At 36.9% G+C, this 22,068-nt stretch overlaps 1 protein-coding gene across 1 annotated transcript in view; it reads right to left on the minus strand.

Moving 5' to 3' along the window:
- LOC139690337 (mite allergen Der f 3-like) overlaps window positions 1-22,068 on the minus strand; it is a 51,305-nt gene that overhangs the window by 6,082 nt on the left and 23,155 nt on the right. The gene's annotated exons all lie outside the window — the stretch shown is intronic.

Here is a 22,068-nt window from a genome sequence, read left to right on the forward strand (position 1 = left end):
TGCGCAAATTATGAATAGATTATCAGTACAAAACTCTCTGTCACTCGCAGTTAAATTTTGCTGTTATTTCATTTCTGTAATGGGTAAGAAAAAACATTTTGGGAACTATCTGTGCTATGGAACAGTCTTTTATACTAGTCTTTTAACTGTCTTTTATACTCATTGTACTTGCTATTATCGATAAAATCATTAATGATACAGTATTCAAATACTAAATGGCGTATCCTCGATTTCATGTAGTTATCATTACACTGCAGGCAATGGAAAGTATGAATTGACTAAGTAACGAAAGAAGAAGTACTTAGATGGGTGGGTAAAGAGAGAATCTAAGGAAAGATATCGTGTCTAAAAAATGTCATTTTGAGACTCGATAAAATACCTAACTTAAGGAAGCAGAATGGATGAACTACGGGGAGCATGTATTGGAAACATGCTGGTGCAAGGAGTTATGGGGAATAGAAGAGGTTGACAAGGAAAGGGATAATTTGAAGAGCTGCCACAAAGCGATTTCCAAATCGATAACCCGCTTTGATGACGAAGAGAAAGTGATCACAGACACCACATGATGGCCTGAATGTCAAATAAAAGCTTATTCTCTCTATTAAGTCTATAAGAAATTCATGTGTGGTGGACCTTGCATGCCATATTGGTCTGCCATACTAGGCTGTTCTCCTTTGATGAACAAAGTATTGTAACACCGCTCCCGCTGAGTTTAGGAGGTATGCAATAATATATGATTGAATATCCCCGTTGGACAATGAGACATTATCACCCAAGTGCATTAATGAAGCGATCAAATTTCTGCCTCGGCACCACGCTGTCGACATTGACTTACAACTCTTCTTTTTTAAATACATCCCGAATGAAATAATATGCAAGCGTGAAGGAAGCACCGATCAAGAACAATAGACGTTGTTGCACAGATATTTTTACAATCCACATATTCCAAAGATTTTTCCTTCGTCTGACATGGGGAAGCACATCCCTAGAATCGGCGACGTGCCCGGTAACCTTAGGGAATGACTTTGAAGCTCTGAGGAGAGGATAAGAATGCACACACACCTTTGGTTGATGCGATGATGAGGAACGCGCAGAAAGCTACACTTAAGACCATGACTGTTGTCGACGAAGTATAGGTCTCAGACACTGGATAGCTACTGGATAGCTCCTAGACAGCCTCCGGGCTATTTATTGGCGTCCCTAGACTGCAACTGATAAAGTGGACGTCTGCAAAAAAACTCGGTTTATTTTTTTAATCTCTCTCCGAACCTAATGTATCACGAGTAGTATCGCAAAAGGCTGCTGGAGCAAGGTAGATTGTCTCGTCTAATCACGTAGGAAGGAGGAAATATTTGCCGACGATGGACCCTCGAATTTCATAAGTCTTCAAATCCCACGTCAATGACTATGCATCAAGGGCTGAGAGAATCAGGTCGACACAAATTCAAGGTGTCCATGAAAAAAAATACTCATAGTAATCGTGTATTTACGTACTGACTCAGAGCATATCCTCAGAAATCACGTACTTATCAATGGAATTCAGATAAGGAATTTTCTTTCTTTGAAGCGTGTTGATGTAGAATTCTAGGCGTCTAGATGCGGAAGATTGGCATGAGCACAGGATATTATTTTTTCTTTCATCACGCATTGCTTAATGAAAATTTAATTAAGTTTGCATAATGTGTACCTGTAATATTTTAGTACTTGCCGCCCTGCACCTTAGATATACTCGCGAAAGCGAATTTTTCCCAACCTTAAAGAGGATATATCTTACCGGGGTGGCTTAATAGCCTAGTGGGAACATAATACGGCTACCAACCGAAGGGTCCCAGATTCGGATCCCGGTGGTGACCTTGGATTGACAATCTAAGCGGAACGATTCACGGGATACGTACTAGGGCAACATGTGTCTCCGACACGGACGTTGGCTGCGGATGGATTTAACAAATGTAAGAATTTCTGCTCATTGAATGTTGAAATCGTTGTCATCATAATGAAGACGGTCATAAATTCTTATTTGGCTTTCGCCACATTGAACGTACGAGTACATGATTAGTCAAAACGTAGAAGAGATTCGGTTGATAGAATATGTGAGGAGAGAGGGTTATGAATTCCTTAAGTTATAGTATCACCCAGAATAGGAGTCTGCCTAGATGCGTGTTCTAGGCTCGACAGGGAAGGGGGTCGCATAAATGCCCTTTTGACCAGCGAGGAAAAAACCTCGGACAGAACTGGATCAAATATGTAATTATTCGATCCACGTTACATGAATGACAACACTATAGAAAATATGTCTAAATTATGTATTTCCTTAAAATAAGTCATCTTTGCCTAAAATTTCAAATCAGATTTAGTCAATTGAAATTAATTTTCTAATCATGGCAGTTTAATGAAATAGTAACCAATCCACATTCTCACTATCAATGAAATTCTCTCTGAGTATTAAATTTACTAATATTTTTTATAAGAATGGATATTAACTCCCCGAGAATGTTTTATCAATTGGAGTTGTCTTGCTGCTGACGATTTATTCCATTTGGAGAATTTATTCGAAACATATCGAAATCCTAGGAATATTATTCAGGTGAATAATTTGTTGAAATAAAAAAATCTCTGGCGGGTGTTTATACGAATCAGAATTTTTGCAAAGCTTCCAAGTAGAAAACAGCCCCTATATTAGTTTAGCCTAATTAAAATAACTATGTACTCCTTCTTTCAATATGAGTTGAAAACGTCGTTCCAGTTACATGATGGTTTTAAATCGCCCTACAGTGTTGTACCGCATCAATTTTCCAGTAAATATCATTATTTCTGTTCGATAAAGCGTAGGTGTGGGTGTTTATGATCAAGTAGGGAGCCTCTGAGTCCAGGAACTAATAGAAAATAGGCACGTTATTAAAAATGTTCAGGAGATCTAAATGCTCTCACTGATGTTACATAATTATTAGTTATGCAAGGACTATGAACTTCACATTTAAATGTGCGTTTACGCTCTTAAAATGCCATCTTAGCCTGAAATTGGGTTTGCTCCAGTAGGAATTTGATGGTTTAAGGCTCTATTTTGTGGAAATTCTTGATCACTGAATAAATAAACTTGATGCACACAAAAAACTTTATAATACCTCTTATTATATTATTATTTACACAGTATTATGCATAACTGCTTCAGTATTTTCAATCGTTACTGATTTTAACGTTACGCCAAAGTTCCCTGTAACTCACACCCCTTTCAGTGTAACTATAATAATGAACGACTTTTATGTAGTTAACGCGGAATAAATTTTTTACCTTTGTTTTTACATGGATATATATTATTCAGTTTTAAGGAATTGAACAGCGTAAAATGTAATGACAATGAATCTGATAGCTGGAAAAAGAATAACCCGTAATTAAGAGATCAGAATGAGTGGCATGAGCAAAGGGGTTTAAGGGTTAAGGTCTCTTAAAGTGCTATTACAAACGGAGTGTATACGGAGAAAGATAAGATCGAGATAAAAAGATTTAATAGAGAAAATAGACTTGCATTGTAAAAAAAAGAAGTAAGAACGTTGTTTTGAAGAAGTGAATCGAGTTTAAGTAAACCTAAAAATATTACGAAATAAATCGCCTGATTGCATTATTTATTTTTCGCAAGTGTTAACACTCCAATTAGCTTATACCACTCGCCAAGCATTAGAGCAATCTTCTCGCCCCGTACTCTTTATCTTCCTTTTCTTATTGAATTAGCCCAGAAACATTGACCGCAAATTTTTCCCATGGGAAAAATATATTGAGTAAATATCTTATCAGCTGCATGAGTATTTAACGACTCAATAATTGATGGCTAAGAAATTGTCCATTATTGATATTTAATCATTGTGAGGCGATTCCTTGGATTAAGAAGATTTTATCTTCTATTTTGATGTGCTCTTTAATATTAATTCACTTAAAAATTTCTTGTTTTAGCGTATATTGCTTTCCCTTTGAAGCAAGAGAAAGATTGCATGAGGGTTCAGGGGGAGGAGTTCTCAGCCTTCAAGTGGGATCTGGATTAGTGAATTTCGCGTGGCGGCTGGCTCCATAGTCTCAATATACAAAATCATAGGGCAGCCTTTGATGATGATAAGCTTGCTCTACTGTCTATATTATTATTTTTTAGAACTACTATTTAATTTCACTTTTTTACTGTTTGGAAGCCCCGCTAAAAACAATTTTCTCCAAAGAGATAAAAAAAAGATCTCGCAATTTCCGGTGGAAACTTTTGTATGATGGAAAAAAAGTGATACTTATTTCCGACTCGTTAAATCGAGGTTGGCTCACTAAGTTCCTTTCCTGTGACCCTTTTAAATGATTTAAAGCGAGAATATGAATCCATATATGATTTTATGTATTTTTCAGTGAAGTATAATGGAAAATACACAAACATAAAACTTAATAAAAGAAATTGCTAAGACACAGCAGTTTCTTTGATTAGGTTAATGATGGAACTCTTGTCAGGAAAACCTGGAAATGTCTCTTTTTATACAAACTTAATGTATTCTGTTTTTTCAATTAATATAAGTTGGAGATTTTGGGGGACAGGTAGCCAATTTGCTAATCGTTTGGACGAATTTCGAAGTAATCCGTCAGTTTCAACTTCCATCTAGCTTCCGACCATTTTAAAGGTGATTGTGATAGCGGAAAATTACTCATATTATCACTCATTTTCTAATTGAAAAAAACGGTTAATGATAAAATGATTCAATATTAATCATCGTGCAAAACTGATAAAAATATTTTGCCCTGGCCAAGGGAATGGCTCCAACTCCAGGAGGGTACGGTAGTAGTTATTTTTCCCGGAGGCTGTTGGAAAATTTGCCGTTTATTGGCGCTTTAGCTATTCACCTACAATACTGCACTTCTACGTCATAAAGACAAAGTAAAACTATTCGTTTATCATACTTTGGAGCAATATCTTTTGTCCATGAATTTTTACTAAAATCCTATGTAGTTTTAAGGTAAAAGGGAACTCACTAAGAATATATGTGTATGAAATTCGATGTAACATAGTCACTTAGGTACGAAAAATTATTTGGAATTAATATTAATATTCGACTGCTCCGAGCCTGCGCCAATTCGTGAATTTCAAGATAACTTTCGATAATGTTGAATAGAAGTTAAGGAAAAAGTATTTTTTATAATTCTAGAAAATTGGTAGAAATGAAATAGAAAGACAAGGTAGTTAGAAATAATGTTGTCCCCATTGATAAATTAGGAAATCATTTTATTGTTTGGGCTAACTTTAACGATACTTCAACACCCATATCATATTAGAAAAGTTTCCTTTCCGTAGCTTATTAATTCCAGGAAACGCTTTGGCAGTGTGGAACTAGGAGGGTACCATCCTGGTTACAAATATCATCGCACTTTGTCTTAGAAAAGAAGGGATCTGTTTATGAAGCTTCTTCATTTAGAATTGTTTAAATTAATGTAAACAGTAAGGCACGCTAAGAATTTTGTCTTCAGAATGCATTTTGAAGGAAACCAGAATAAAAATCGAACAATAAAAGGTAGGAAGGAACACAAAGTTTTGCTGATTGAGAACTACAGACAAGAAGAATGTAACATTTGATGAAATATTAGAATAGTGGAATCCAAGTAAGCATTTTACATGTATTTAAAGAAAATTTGATATTTCATTTCAAAGTCTTCTAATGTGCTACATTACATAGGCCCTTTTGTTTGGAATCGTTTGTTCAAATATACTTTTAAATCGTACTTCTTAATGATTGACATACAGAAAATGGCATTGGCAGAGAAGTACCAATTAAAATCAGTAGATGTGGGTTGCAACAGGAGAATAATCAAAGAAGCTCTGGGAGGGGAAAGAGAAAAAAGAATAGGAAAGAAATGGAGACAGAATCGTCACACATTTTCGAGACGCGATGGCTTGCTGATATCAACAGGGAAAGGAAAAACGCGATAATGCGATAAGAGAGGGATACTAGATGAGAAATGTAGGACGAATAGTCGCTGACTAGTTTGTGACGGAATATTTAGACATGACACGGATAGTAAACGGGAATATAAAATGGGAAATATTAATAAATAGATCTGTCGGAGGAATTAATTTTGAACAGCAGTAATATTTTGCTCGATATTATGTTAAATGGCAAATCATTTTATTTTTATCCTTACTTTTTAAAAATGGCAATGCATATTGCCACGCATTATTATTATGTTGTTTTGACCGATCAAATTCTCGCATTTCTAATTATTATGTAATAAAAATATTCTATGTGCAATAACTCTTGGTTATTTGGGCAACTCATGACTTGAAAGTTCATCTAAAATAACATCTTTGCAAGCTTAGATGACATTAGGACTTAAAACACAAGGAAAGTTCAGTGGGATATTCCTTTTGTACCGAGCAAATAACAGTTCTAATGACGATCGCTGAAACAGCTTGGTAAAACATTTCGATTGTTGGCATATTGCTGTGTTACATACGATGCCGTTTGCATGGAGTTAGAGGGGAAAAATATAAGTCAGGAACTAGGTAAACAGAGGGTATGTTGCGAATTTTCCATGACTAATTCCCGAAGTGTCAGCCAAATCCATTCCATGTGTCAAGATTTTACTAGTATTGTGGGTTTGGGGGAGAAAACAGAAAAAAATAGATAAGGAAAAGAAAACTTCCCGATCTGAGCCGTGATCTATTTACTGTCAAATGCGAATGGCGGCTCAATGTCAAGATATTGTGCCTTGAATATTGACCGTCATCGATTAAGCGCCCTGGTTACCGTGGCCTATATTATTTTTTGGTGAAATTTTTGTTATAAATATGGCATCACTTCCTGTATTATTGAAGGGCACTAAGTGTCCTTGGATTTATCTAGTATACGGTGGTATCTGTTTCTAGGTGAGCATGTTAATTGAGAGCGTGGTCGGCCTTCTACTTGTAAGTTGGTCATCAGGAGAACGAAAGACTTTTTGATGGTGAATTACATGCAGGTGAATTAAAATCGAGAACTTAACACTCTAAGGGAGTCATTTATTATTCCTTCTTGCCCTTCTTTAACTTTCCTTATAATATAAATTAATCAGTTATTCCCCCCTTCTCTTTTTCTAATATTGTTCAGAGTGAAAGAATAATGTGAGCAAACTCTTCCTCGTTTTAACTCTTTCTCCTGTAGTTAATTTTTACTTTATTTTACACCATTCAGTGCTTAAATAAGCACTGAATGGTGTAAATAAATAATTCAGTATTAAAATAAGTTGTATTATTTCAATTATATTACTTTCGTGAGTTTTGATACGATATTTTATTAAATACCTGAGTTGAAACTTTTTCCATGGTTCAAGGATTGCCAAAAGTAACCATGAAGCAAGTGTGTATTCCGTCTTCTATGCATATTTTATGGGGAAACATTTTGAAATGAACATTTCTCAGAATCTATTGGAGGTAGATCCTTCTACTTTTTACGTCTTAAAGTGTACTTTCTTTCAGTTGAGTAGAATTAAATTCAAGCATCATTTAAAAACTAAGCAGAAAATTACTCCTTGGACTGATTATTTTCATTTTTTAGTCTAAGTTTTTATTATTTTTTAATATTTTTTAAAAGGTTTGGATTATCCAGCTAATTGTGGATTGTCCAGCAAAAGGTTAGTCAGTCCAGCTAATTTTTTTTCTCTAACCTGCAAAGCATAAAGTACTTGAAAATGAACGTCAATAGTTGTAGAAGAGGAAAAATGTAAAATTTTAAAGAAAATTTTCAAGAACCCCATATTTATTCGTGAACATTTGATAAATAATCTATTAAAATTACGTGAGAGACTGATTATACCAATATATATGTATATTGGTATAATTGGCTTTTGAAATGTGGGTTTGGAGAAGAATGGAGAAGGTGAAATGGACCGAGAAGAAAACATGTGAGGAAGTATTTAGTATGGTGGGCAAAGAGAGGGGTTTGTTGGGAGAGATCCTATGGAGGCAGGAAAAATGGATGAGCGGCGTATTGACCGGCAGTGGGATGTTGGAGACTGTAATAGAGGGGAGAATGTTAGGCAAATGAGGAAAGGGCAGGAACAGGATAGGGATGTTGGACGGGATGAAGAGAGGAAGGAAGTACTCAGAGATGAAGAGGGACCAGATGTAAAGTAGGTTGCTGGATTGTGTTTTGTTTTGTTAAGAGTCACAACATATTTATTTGGTAGTTGTGTCCATCCAAAAACCTACCTTAACCGGTAGACTACCTTATAATAATATTATATATATATATATATAAAACTTTTTGAAAGTCTCACGGACGTGAATAATATGGATAACACTTAGCACTAGTGGACACACACAAAAACGCAGAAGCACACAAAAAAGAGACTCACTATTTTTCGAATTTTCGGTGGTCGTTACCACCTTTATCAAGGAAGAGAGGGACAGAACTGAAGGGAATACGAGGGCTGGAGCGATGGATGGAAGGGGAAGGTGGGGAGAGAATTCCGAAGGGACGGGTTTGGAGGGGCAGCGTTAGAAGGGTGGGGAAAATGTAGAAGGTGATGAGGGTGGAAGGGGGATGAAAATATAATTGGAGCAGGGTAATTAATGCCTATTATTGATTCCTGGCCAATTTCAGGACTCCAAGAGCCAGATGAAGGATTGCTCTAATGTTTTCAGTTTTAGAGGAGGATCAGAGGGTGGAAGGGATGCTATGATGGATACACTATAGCATTTATCAAAGGAAGTGTTGTGTTCGGAGGCGTGTTTTGGGATAGGGAGCATATCAATTAAGGAAGAGTTTTTGCATGTGGCTCGGTGGTTGTTGATTCTGATATTGAGGGGTGTGGTGCACTGCCCAATATAATAGGCAGGGCAAAGTTGGCACTTCAAAAGGTACACTACATTGCTAGATGTGCAAGTAGAGGAGGGAATTGGTGGGAGAGAGTTAAAAAGCGGTGGGAGAGGGATGGGATTTTGGTTTTGAAAATAGGGCATGTTTTGCATCTGGGTTTATTGCAATGCGTTGGAGTGGTTTTAGGACGGGTTGGGGATTTAAGGAGTGGATTTGTTGATTTGAGGAGATCGGATAGGTTGGCTGGGCGTTTGAAAGTAACTGAGGGGCATTTGGGAAAAAGGTTGGCGGTGGCATTATGATTTTTTAGGATAGGGTAGAGGTCTTTTAGGATTGATCGTATAGATTCTAAGCCCGGGAAGTATGTTGTGCAAATTGAGAGAGGGTGGGGTTCCGCGGTGGAGGAAGGTTTGGGAGTGTACGCATGTTTTCGGATTCTTTTGTTCAGGAGGTATTCGAGATAATATATATATATATATATATATATATATATATATATATATATATATTATTCGGGATATATATATATAATATATATATATATATAAATTTCTCCCCGGGCCTGGGGAGAATGATCGGTCCGCGACTGTCCATACGCCGCGAAGGTAAGGGATTCCCCATGCTTCCCTCTACCTGTCTACTAGGTGAGGATGGAGCAGGAGGGAAGTATTAAGGGAGCCTCTACCAAAATCAAAGAGGTGGGAGGAAAGGGAAGGGTACAAACTTTCGTTGATAACATGAATATTCGTACATTTTAAAAATTTCAAATTTTCCAGCTCACCGAAATCATCCAACCGTGCATCCTAAATTATCCAACCTTTATTTATGTGTGCAAAATTTCCGGTATGAAGTTACTTCCGTGTTTGTTTTCCATTAGGTAATGGGTGAATCGAGAAGCGTTTTTTGTTCATAAAGCATGCTCTGTGTTCTTTAATACGTTGTTCAAAGGTCCTGCCAGTCTGTCCGATGCAGACCGCGTTGGAGTCGAAGAAATTGAGTTTATAGACTCTATGTTGTATTAAATCTATTTGATCTTTGGAAGAAGTGAGTACGTGGTATGATGTATATTTCTTGAAAGATGCGGCATTACTTTTTTTTCTGAGAGAACTTGTTGAATTATAGGCAAATTGGTCCCAGGAATTGGATTTTTCGCCACTTTTAATCGTCTGTTGCTGATTTATCGTATATCGCTTCCTGGGCTATTGAAATTTGCTTCCTGTGGTTTAAGATGTCAATTAGCGTTTCTTTATGTCCATTGTTGGCTGCAATATTTTTAAAAGACTTGTAGATCCCTTTTTTGTTGAGGTCCGTCATTGGAATGCTATATTCCCTGAGCATAATGGATTGAAAGGTCGTTATTTTTTGTCAGTAATGATGCTTGTGTAGAGAGTGCATGCTGTTGTCTGAGTAACAATTTTCCGATTGATGAAAGACTCGAAGCTCGGATTGATGATGAAATAAGGCGCATGCAATATTCCAATGACGGACCTCAACAAAAAAGGGAACTAAAAATCATCAAGCTTATCGCAGCCAACAATGGATTTAAAGAAACACTGATTTGCATCCTCAACCACAGGAAGCAAACTTCAATAGGCCAGAAAGTGATATACGATACATCAGAAACAGACGATTAAAATTGGCGAAAAATCCAACTACTGGGATGAATCTCCCGAAATAAATTCAACAAATTCTTTCAGAAAAAAATAGTCATCCCGTATTTTTCAACACAAACCCATAGCAATGTCTAAATAGTGTTCAGTTTATTTGCGAGTAGATAATCCGGTGTGGAGATATTGGGCACCACCGGTCTAATTGGTATGCCATGTTTATTTGATTCCTGTAAGGCAAACATCTGGGTGATTTTGGGCTCATCTGCAAAGGTTTGGGTAACTCCCTGGAACATCATATCACACAAAAAGATTTCTTCACCTCCCTTTGGTGACCTGATGTGACATTGGTGTGTGGCAGCGGTAATGAAGGCGCCCATCATCTAATTAGGAATTGTTTTATTATAAAATTATGTCTTTTTACGAACAATTCTAAAAATCTGACACGTAACTTCCAAAGTAAGCATTTGGTGTAGAGAATTCGTACGGGCCATTGCACGTGAATTAGCAACCAACATATTCTGCCCATGTTCTATGGGTAACCCCATAACATCTTTATAATTTTATTATCATTCACTTCTTTGCCTTAATTACTATTCCATTATGTGAGACAAATTAGAAAGTGTTTATCTATAATCCTTGATTTCACTGAGAATTTGACTATATGGCATTATGTACGTGTAACTTTTAATATGCTAAATACGTGTTTGCACGAAACTTTGGGATTCTTAAATTAAACTTAATTTTCTGATGCACGATCTACTTTAAATTAGTGATTCTTAATACAGAATTTGAAAAATAAGTCAATGAATATAGGCCAACTACTCTGGTAGAACACATAGATTTAAGATGTCATTTTTCCCACGAACGATAGGGGATCATAATAATATTGTTCGACCGCGGTAGGGTCATGTTGGGGAACCTTTATTCTGGTGTGTATTCACCCCCCGTCATTCACCCTGGTGGTGGCTTGCGGGGTATATTATTATTAGGTAATCTACCGGTTAAGGTAGGTTTTTGGATGGACACAGCTACCAAAAAAAAATTTTGTGACTCCTAACAAAACACAAAATCCAGCATCCTAATCTATATCAGGTCCCTCTTCATCTCCGAGTACTTTCTTCCTCCCTTCTTCCCGTCCAACATCCCTATCCTGTTCCTTCCCTTTCCTCGTTTGCCTAACATCCTCTCCTCTATGACATCCCATTGCTGGTCAATACCCCCTTCATCCACTTTTCCTGCCTCCATAGGATTTCTCCCGAAAAACCCCTCCCCTGCCTTCCTTAATAGTGTTTTTGACGTGACACCATCACTTATTGGCCGCCCCTCTGGGGTCAGACGCCATTGCAGCCGCCTCACTGAGGAACAGACGCTGCATGGGCTACCTTTCGTCTGGCTCCTAACCTTCGACCTATCTGGCATGGGTGACCCTACCAGGAGCAATAATTATTACTCCCGCCAGCACAACTCTAGGGGTCATCGGAACGCACAAGCCCTTCCACCACGTCAAGGTTGTAGTCATTGGGAGGGACAGGGTATATATAAATAAAAATAGATGAGAGGTTATCCTATGAAATATCATGCAAAGGTCATTTAGGACCATCATATCCAGCGCATTTGAGCCATCATGTTACACTTCAAAAATCAGTTAAGGCTATTTATAAATGCACGAAATAATTGAAAAGTGTATCCTTGATAAATTATAATGGAGTTTGATCTTCTTGAAGTGCAAAAATTCATATACCAAAGAACATAGCAAATAACTTCCGAGCATTCGGGAGGGATATCTGAAGGGATATTTGTATTCGCTTCTCTTAATTTTCGAAGGTCGCGTGGGTATTGATATCTTTCATGGGGTGGCCATGAAATCCTGACCGTGTCCCCCATCGACGGATCAAAGCTTTATTTTCGGCACACACAATGGAGAAGATCTGGGACAACATTTTCATCGCCATGGATTTTGTCTAATCTCTGCTCCAATAGTACAACATTTTTTTATAATTCTCTTCTTCAGACACAATCGTACTATTTATGCATTATATTCCAGTTCTTTAGTTCCTCTTTCCAATCGCGAATAAACATTTCAAACAGATTGTGATTCACATCATCTTACTAGTGATTTAAATAATTAATGGCAGCCATGTCGAGTATCAACTTCATTTAAAGATTTTGAACGCAAGAATTGGGAGTTGTAATAAGCTCTAATTAGAGTGCTACAATTTAAGCGAGTCAAAAACCTCAACTCAATGACTCTTCAAACGCCTCGCAGAGTAAGTTAAATTTTAAATTGAGTAACGCGACGTGAAGAATGCTTAATCAGCGTCTTTTGTCGACCTACGTTTCCGCCTAGTTCGCCTAGTCGTACTAACAAAAAGCGCATACTATCCTGATGCCATAACAAAAGCTCCCTAAAAAAATTGCCTTAGCAGATAGCTGTGGAGCCACGTAAACAAGGGCAGGTGGTCGTATCGTATTATATAGTATACAAAATGAAACCAAAAGACTAATATAAAGCGTAGAACGAGGATCTTTTCAGTGTGGATATATCAAATGAGATGGAGTTCATTCCTGTCGCATTTCCACACCAACTGTTCTGCTCCTCGAGCCAAATTTCAAATACGACAGGTGCGAAATTATATAACAAAGGACCACTCTTCACTCATAACATTGAGGTGGAAAAGTTTTGTAACAGGCACACCGTCTGATACGCACAGGCAGTCGATTAACAACCTTAATAGGCTGCGGTAGTGGCTTCTCCTGTTTCTCCGTCGGCAGGTATCTGTGCAAAAAAACTACGGTATGTCCCTCAATCATTTCTATTTTTTGGTTACTCTCAGTGGTAAAATTGAAAAATTAAAAGTGATGTTTTGCATCACCTCAGTTGATGTATATGTACTATGCTGGGCATAGAGGTGGTAACAGAGTTTCAAAGTTCTCCAACTCCTAATGAATTAACCACAGTATAATGAATAACTCAAGCTAATGAAACTTCGTCAAATTGTGATAGAACAGGGTCCAACTTGATGTTGAATAGGAAACCGTGATTTTTTGGCCCTCTGTCAGGCGTGTTACCCGCTGAACTAATTGACTGACCGTTATTAATAAAGGAAATTGGATTTAAAGATGAGATTAATTGTTAATTAATTAATTGTTCCGCAAATGTGTGTGCTAAATTTTACGTGCTAGGCAATTTGAACCTAAATAATGGATTGAGGTGACTGTTTGAAAGTTATCATATAGGAAAATTAGCTCATTCGAACAGCCTTCCCACGATTGGATGACAATCCCTCATTTCATCATCATCTGCAGCTCTACAGCCTGGTGTGGGCCTTGGCTTCCTCTATGATCTGCCTCCATTCACTTCTTGCTCTTGCTTTTTCCTTCCATCTTGTTATTCCCATTACCTTCGAATCATCCTCCACATCCTTTTCCCTTCCATCTTGCTATTAAGTATCAGTTTGGGCATTCTGTCATTTTCCATGGCCCAATCATGCCAGCCACAGTGACTTGGAAAATCTAACTATATCCTTCCCTTCTAGTAGTTCATTTATCTCTATGTTTATTCTAATTCCCCATCTCTCTCCTTCTCTAATTGGGCCATAGATTCTCCTTATGATTTTTCTTACAAATTATCTAAGGGTTTCTTTATCCTGACTTGTTAATATCCATGTCTCAGCTCCATAAGTTACAACAGGTCTAATGAGCGTTTTATAGATCTTCAGTTTTGTATTCCTTGATGATGACATTGGAGGAATGTTAAATTTGCAAAATATGCCTTGTTACCTTCCATTACCCTTTGATTGATCTCCGTGGAATTATTATTTTCATTGTTAAGTCTGACTCCTAGATAGGTAAACTCCTTGACACCCTCAAACTTATAATTCCCAATTATTATGTTTTGCAGGTCCCGCTTGTTCTGAGAAGCTGACATTTTGAAGTATATGGTTTTCTCTTCACTAACCTTCAGCCCCATTCCTTTACTAGTGTTTTGTAAAATGTTAAACATTTCTTTAGGGTCGTTCAAATTTCGTGTAATTAGTGCTATATCGTCTGCATATGCGAATCCTTGCTGGGATTTATTATGCACAATGGTCCCTCTTAAATTCATTTCTGTCATTGCATTATGTAGGGCCAGGTTGAATAACGTGGCTGAGAGAACATCTCCTTGTCTTACCCCTGAGGTCATATCAAATGCTCTACCCTCAATAAAGGCTTTACATTGTGATTCATGCAATGCCAATTGAACCAGTCTAATCAGTTTTTCTGGACTCATAACCTCTCAACACTCGAAGCATCTCTGTCCTGTTTACGCTGTCGAAAGCTTGTTTGAAGTCAATGAAGAGTATATGCAAGTCAACATTATATTTGTGGCATTTCTCCATTGTTTGTCTTACCGAGAATATCTGGTCATTGGTACTTCTACCAGGTCTAAAGCCACACTGATATTCTTCCAGGATGTATTCAGCATAGGTGCCCATGCGTTTTAGAAGAAGACTAATGAAAATGTTATATGCTACATTCAGTGATGTAATGCCCCTATAGTTTTTGCAGTCATATTTGTCACCTTTTTTTATACATTGGACAAATCAAATCTGTCTTCCAGTCTTCTTGGAACTCTTCCAACTTCCAAATACTACACATTAGCTGATGCAATGCTCTATTTAAATCTTGACCTCCATTTTTAATCAATTCAGCTGTTATTCCATCTTCTCCTGGTGCTGCGTCATTCCTTTGTTTTCCAATACTTTGGAATGTGTACTTCCCGGTCTTCTGTGTGACTTCGTTCATGCTCTTCTACCCCTGGAGTTAATTTCTTATTATACAGGTCAATCCCTCATTTAAGGAAAGTATATAACGACGTGTGCCTTAATGGGAATAGCACACGGGTTAGCATGAGCACACCGAACTAGCGATCGTCAGTAACTCTGACCACCTCAACCTGCTGTGAGTAATCCAAGGTCTCTGACCTTTTTTTGAAGTAAAACCTACTCCCTCCGAGTCCAAACGGCCTTAGATTTATGAAACTCCGGTTGAATTTTAATATAAGAGTACGCTGAGAGGCATTATTCTTCAATTTCCTCGGCTCTTCCGTCTCCCGCCAAGTAAAATGGGTAGACTGAAATATTTACTATAGACCTCATTGCACCGGTAACCTAGTGTTTTTTTCAGGAACACTAATGCACCACATTAAGGGTTACTTGCGAATCATTTTGAATGTCACGCCGAAAAGAATTTTTAAGTCAGCATATTCCATCGCTGGCTACGACCAAACTTTTTTCACACACTAGTGTAGGCTGATGCTTTAATTTTTATTTTTCTTAGAAGGGCAATCACCATTGTTGTTAACAACAAAACTTGTCAGTATTTTGGTGAAAAAAATGACAAAAAGAAAAGAAACATATTAAATCCTTACTGGGCATTTAACGGGAGGAATAAAAGAAATTACGGCACATTTGTTTCCCTCCATTTATAATTTGATAACTATGAGAATGCCTTCGCTTGAAGATATTCTGGTTCGGATTATCAAACGCATCCGATGGACTAGTTTTTCTCACGCATTTTTTCCTCCGAGAGAGCCATAGTTTAAACCTTATTGTAACCATTTATAATGCATTGTGTTTTAAAACCATACTTGACAACTACAGATAATAGAAACCGTTACGGTCATTATACTTTCCACTTTGATGCTTTCCTTTCTTTAGCACAACCGGTAAAGAATTGAATTTTAATTTTCCGTGGGCTGTAATATTAATTATGAGCTCTCACGTGCAAAAAATTAATATCTCGTCAGATGGCTGAAAGTTATGGCAAAGAGGCACTGATTAAGTTCACTACCGCGCGGATTTAATGGAGATTGGTGTCGTATAAGTAAATATTAACGTCGTCATTTTCTCGGAGAGATTTTTTGATTTTTTGTCTACCTTGGTGATAAATAATTCATAACCATATACTTTTTACTTTAAATCAAGATGAAAAACTTGCAGGACGAAAATACAAAAAAATTAGAAAAATATTTTTTCCAATAAAAGCCAACCACTGTTGTTTTCATAAGAGAGATGGCAGGCATGGCAAGAAACCGGAGCAGAATATTTACATGCATAGGTTCAAGGTCCCCTTGAAGAGCCAGTTGAATCAATTACGTAAACACGGATGTACTGATAGTTAATTTCTCTAGGAAAAACAAGGTTCTTTTCTTATGAACCGATCGTCATCAGTTTAAAAGAAAGCTTATTTTAGTGCCCGTTTGGCTGAAAATGAGACATGTATATGATATACTAGAATCGCAACCAAAATGAGTGATTTTTTTGATGAGTTTACATATTTGACTAAAGCCACCGACATTTTTTTCCACAATTAAGACACTTGCTCGCTAACCGAAAGGTCGAGGGCTTGTCATAGGACCGGATTTTGTTGTTCTATCCATTTAATAATTTTCCTTGGCGAGGGTGATACGTTCTCATCTTCAAAGTTAATCCAAATAACGGTATCACTGAGTAAGGTTTGTCTTCTAGGTAGGCGGCAAAAAATAGCGGCACTATTAAACACGCATGAATGAAAAAATGTACCGTTTGAGGCTAAGTACTCTCATCATAGAATATTGCTCGGTTCAAGGTTTTATTCTTCTTTAATTATTCTTTCATAGACTTAGCTGAGTCACTCCAAGGTCGAAAACAGCTTTAAGGCCATTTAAAAAAATAAAATAGGAGGCATTGGTGTCAGAATATTTTTTGCGAAAGCATACCGTCTGTTATACAGGGAAAAAACGCCCGCATTTAGCTTGAGAGGAGGAGCATGACTGAACGTGGTCAAAGACAACCGCGTTGAGCCTTTGATCGGAAGCTCGCTCTGAAGTTGACTCGCCGCTCCCAGCTCACTTTTCGCATGGCATAACTTCATGAAATATTTTTAAAAATGCATAGCACATACTTTAAAGGTTGATAAAACTTTTGAAGAAGTTTGAATTTAGCGGGAATATCGTCTGGTTGCTGACAGAACTCTATCCTGAACACACCCGGATTCATTCAAGCCGTATGATTTTTTGGTGTCAAATCTTCCTAAGGAGTTACGGGTGGTCGAGGGAAAGGAAGTGGCTCACCTACCCTAACATCACAACCCTTAGCACGAAGAGAGCTCCACTCTCAATCATCAACCCAGCCTTAATGTTGCTCATTGTGGGGTAGTTTTTGGTGACTGAGTAACAACGTAAGTATCCTACTTTTGCTCCAATACTTTTAAAATGAAATTGTATGTATTTATAGAGCATGTAAATTACTTGGAGTAATATTTTCATTGCCTGATATTTTGTCTAATTCTTCAAGTCTTTCCATACAAACGTAACACTGTCTAATATTTTCTCCTCCCATAAACCGCACTTTTAGAGTGTTCTTGTGAGTGTCACTTCTGTTTCCATTCCAATACCACACCTAACTGAAGTTAAAAATTAAACTTTTAAACCATCTCCCCTAAAATATATCACTAGCTTGGATACCAGTTACCTGAAGGAATAACTACAAAAGGTTAACTTGAAATTAAAGTACCTATGGTACTCGAATTGTTGTTCCTTACCACACCCTAGTGATCGAGTGGTTGTAGTTCTGTTTCCTTTCCTTATTTTTGCAATGTTTGACGGTCACTATTTCCAAAACACACTCAAGTGACCAAGTTTGTGTGTGACTTCCATTTTCCTCTGCCTTGTCACTTTGTTTTTACCTACTCCCTTAAACAAACCCTGTGCCAATTAAGTTTACGGTCTTGGCTTTTTCGTTTTCCATGGCTAAAATAAGCTAATATTTTGCAGTTAGCACACTTTTCTGAGAAAATTACCACTAAAAGATGTCTTAATACATGTATAGTGTCTATATTGCCGTATAAGAAAAGTTAAAAACCATTTTTCACACAGAATGGGTTCCAAGAAAGTTTTCCAGTTGAACATTTTAGTGCTTCACAATTTATATCAAGAAGAAGTAATGAATTGTCCTCGGTAATCGTGTGAAGTGTATGCGTTGCTCCTATTGAAATTAATATATATATATATATATATATATATATATATATATATATATATATATATACACACATATATAGATGTAAATATATGTAATACATCAACGTTAGTATTATGAGTAACGCCATGCTGACTTAAATTAGAAAATCGTACTTAAAATGCAAGAATTGAATCTAAGGTATTAAAAGAGTGGCCTAGATAGTCTCAGTGCAAAGAACGTACCCATATTCCAGTTAATAGTTTTCTTATTCATGGAATCATTACCTTTAAAATTTCAAGGTGACATCTACTGAGCGAACGTGCGTTTTATATCTTAGGTGATCAAGCGTAAAGTGATAGTACCTAGGAGAATTTTAAATACTAAATTGTGCCAGTAGTTAAGAGAAAGTTGCTTCTTCTGATTTGATAGGCAGATTTACTTATTCCCAACAAGTAAAAAAACTGCAAGTCTATTAAAATAAGAGTTTAAAAAATATATAAAAATGTTTTTAGCATCTAAAGCAATTAAATTCTAAGTAAATAATTGAAACCTTTCAAAGGTATAATTATACTCGTTTACATTTTTTGTAAGAATTGACCTGTGAAAATTGACGGTGGGCTTTTAAACTTCTCTTGGTGGATGATTTTCTTATTATGCGTAAAGGATGTGTTATTTCTGTGTTTTCATATAAATTTCTACATAATTTTATTCGTAGGTTCAGTTAAGACAAAGAATTGATCGGTGAAATGTCTTACTTCTTCAAAGTGTATTTTAACAAATGTAGCACGTTGACGTAATATGCAATCGTTTACAGAGCAATTTCAAAAGGATTTTCAACGCACTCGAAATGTCATGCACAAAGACTTATTGAAATACATATATTTCTTAATGAAGTTTTCTCAGGTCTTACACCGAGTCAGGGGTTCCATATTGGCCTACATGGGTCCCTTGGAAGTTTTTAATGATCCATCAATGAAATACATTTCCATCAATGGCGATTAATCCTTAAAACATAATTTTAATGTAGATGGTCAATAAATGTGAAATATTTTTTCTTTCCTCCTGAAATATAGACAGAAAAATATATGTCAGCATCAAAGTATATCTTACATTCTCAGGCAGTGTACCACCATCTGAGGGTTCACTAATCATTAGTTTGAATTATTAATTTCCATCGCCAAGACATCGAACTTTGATTTAATGGAAAACCGGCGAACGTCATTATGTACGATGTCTGTCTGGAAAGTATCCGGCCATGCAATATTTTGAGAAAAATAGCCTACTTAGAACAATGATATCTCAGTCTCCTTCGATGTACTTACCATGGTACCTCACACAAACTTATTTCACTCTCTCCACTTTCCAAAACAATCTTGTCTAAAACATAGCTCTCCTTCTTCGGAATGGCCATCAGCTGCCTCGTCGAATCCTCTTTTATCTCGCTAACGTCAAGAATTTGGTGTAACAGTTGCTCCAAGCCGCAAACTATGAACCAGATTTACTAAAAAGGGGCTACATAACAAGAAATCAGTCATGGGTCTACAGCTATGATCCTGAAACAAAAGCTCAAATCTTCCCAAAAGTCTTTTGATGGGATAAAGGAGAATGCGACGAGGCAGCTGATGACCGTTCCGAAAAAGGATTTTGCCGATTGTTTAGAAAAGTGAAAGAGTCGCTAGGACAAGTGTATGAGGTTCCAAGGAAAGTACTTCGGCCCCTAACTAAGGCCTCGTTGTTCTAGGTAGGTCATTCTTCTCAAAATATTGCATGGCTGGATTCCTACCGGACAGACCAGTTTATTTGTATTTCATCTAACCATATTTGTGTTTATTTTGTTATTTTATTGTAATTAACGATAACATATCTTGATTAAATTATTACACAATTATTATTAATTTCTGAGATATTATTCGACCTGTAAATCGAAATGGTTCATATTGACTGCGGGAATATATCTACCCGAAGTAACACAACCTCACCTACATAATAAAGTTTTGAAGTCAGGGTTTTTAATGAATTATTACGTACACGGCATACCTCATCGCATGGCATTTAAGTTCTCATACCGCCTAATCAAGAGGTAGAGTCCACTTGCTAGGAGATTGCAACAGTTGACAAATCGGAGAGAATATTTGAATTAAAGTTTCAATTCGCAATCGTTTTTTAGTTATAGCGCAATATTACTTTTCATTACGAGATTTCGTGATAAATCAATTGTTTACCAGTGTTGAATGCCGACTTTGCGGACCCAGTTAGATCGATGGGCAACATGCTCGCTGGTTAAATAGAAGGTTTCGCGTTTCACTTGTAATGTTTTCACTCGGTGGATTTCCTTGGAATACAAGGCAACCTCCACAAAAAACCTATTTATTTTAATGCTACAGCGATACAGTTTCATGATCAACTAATCATTCATGAACACTAAATTCACTTCTGATATGACTACCAGAGCAGTCAAAATGATCTGTCGAAACATTATCAGAAATATTTATTTTCATTTTTATCCCACGTACTAGAAAGCTGGAATGTATTGAGGAAAACTTTATTTTCATTCCCATGCGATGCGCAACATGTCATGTGAACATAATTGAACAGCTGAAGTGAAAGAAGTTGTGTTGAGTAATTGATTTTTAATGGCGCGTACTGTATGTCATGTAAATTATCTTCGTATTTGTTATGACCGATGTAACAAGCTAACGATAAAGTGAAAACTTCAGATATTTTTGGAAAAATTTAAAGATAGAAGTAACAAGAAATGGACAATGTCTTATTTGAAGATAAATATATAATTGAAAGAAAGAAGCTTTATAGAGCAATTTACTAATGATGTCCAATTCACGCTAATTATTTCTCCTGTTAAAACATAGCATCGTATGTCAAACTACAGTTCATCAGCAGGCACATTCCAAATTTTGTTGCTCACTATGGTTTCCACCAGATTGGAATAGATGAAAATAACACACAACTCGCGAAAAAATACCGTGAAAGATCTTCAAAGCTTCGGAAAAATTATGCACGCATGCCTTGGGATGGGACCTGGAGTCCTGGAGACTTGGAAATCACCACACTTAATTATTACATTACAATGATATTAACCGTGCTGTTTTACTCTATTCCCAGAGTACAATCCAAGTCTCAATACTATTCCCAATACATTCTGTCTCACATGTCTCACCTGCCAACGTTGTGTGACGATAAATAGATTTCTTCTGTGTCAAAGTAGAAAATTATTTATACTTCTAAATGTTTAAGTCGCACATGTAATCTTCATCCTTCCGGTGTCTCCCAAATCAGGCCACTCAATAGTAATGTGCTTACTTCTGTTCGCTCATAACCAGCCTTCATGCAACGGGCATGATCCTTTGTATCCATTTTAGTTCCGAAATTGAATCCGGCGAGGGATCCCATACGATAGAGGCGTATTCAAGTTGAGGTTTGACCGGCACGTTTTGCTTAGTGTTGCATCTCAGATATTCCTGACGTGATTTCCCCGCATAAGATCCAATCCATAGATGGTGTTACCTTTCGTCATTTATTTGGACTGGCGACCTTATTTCTATCCCTCCACGTCTGTAGTTGAAAGGGTGTAACGATTTCTTTTCCGAAATTTTAATTTGTGGACGTCTTTTGCGGAATGGAGTACTCCTGAAACCAGGCGCTATTATT

The sequence above is a fragment of the Hetaerina americana genome, unplaced genomic scaffold (assembly GCF_022747635.1).
Source record: "Hetaerina americana unplaced genomic scaffold, ioHetAmer1.1.p SCAF_3, whole genome shotgun sequence".
NCBI lineage: Eukaryota > Metazoa > Arthropoda > Insecta > Odonata > Calopterygidae > Hetaerina > Hetaerina americana.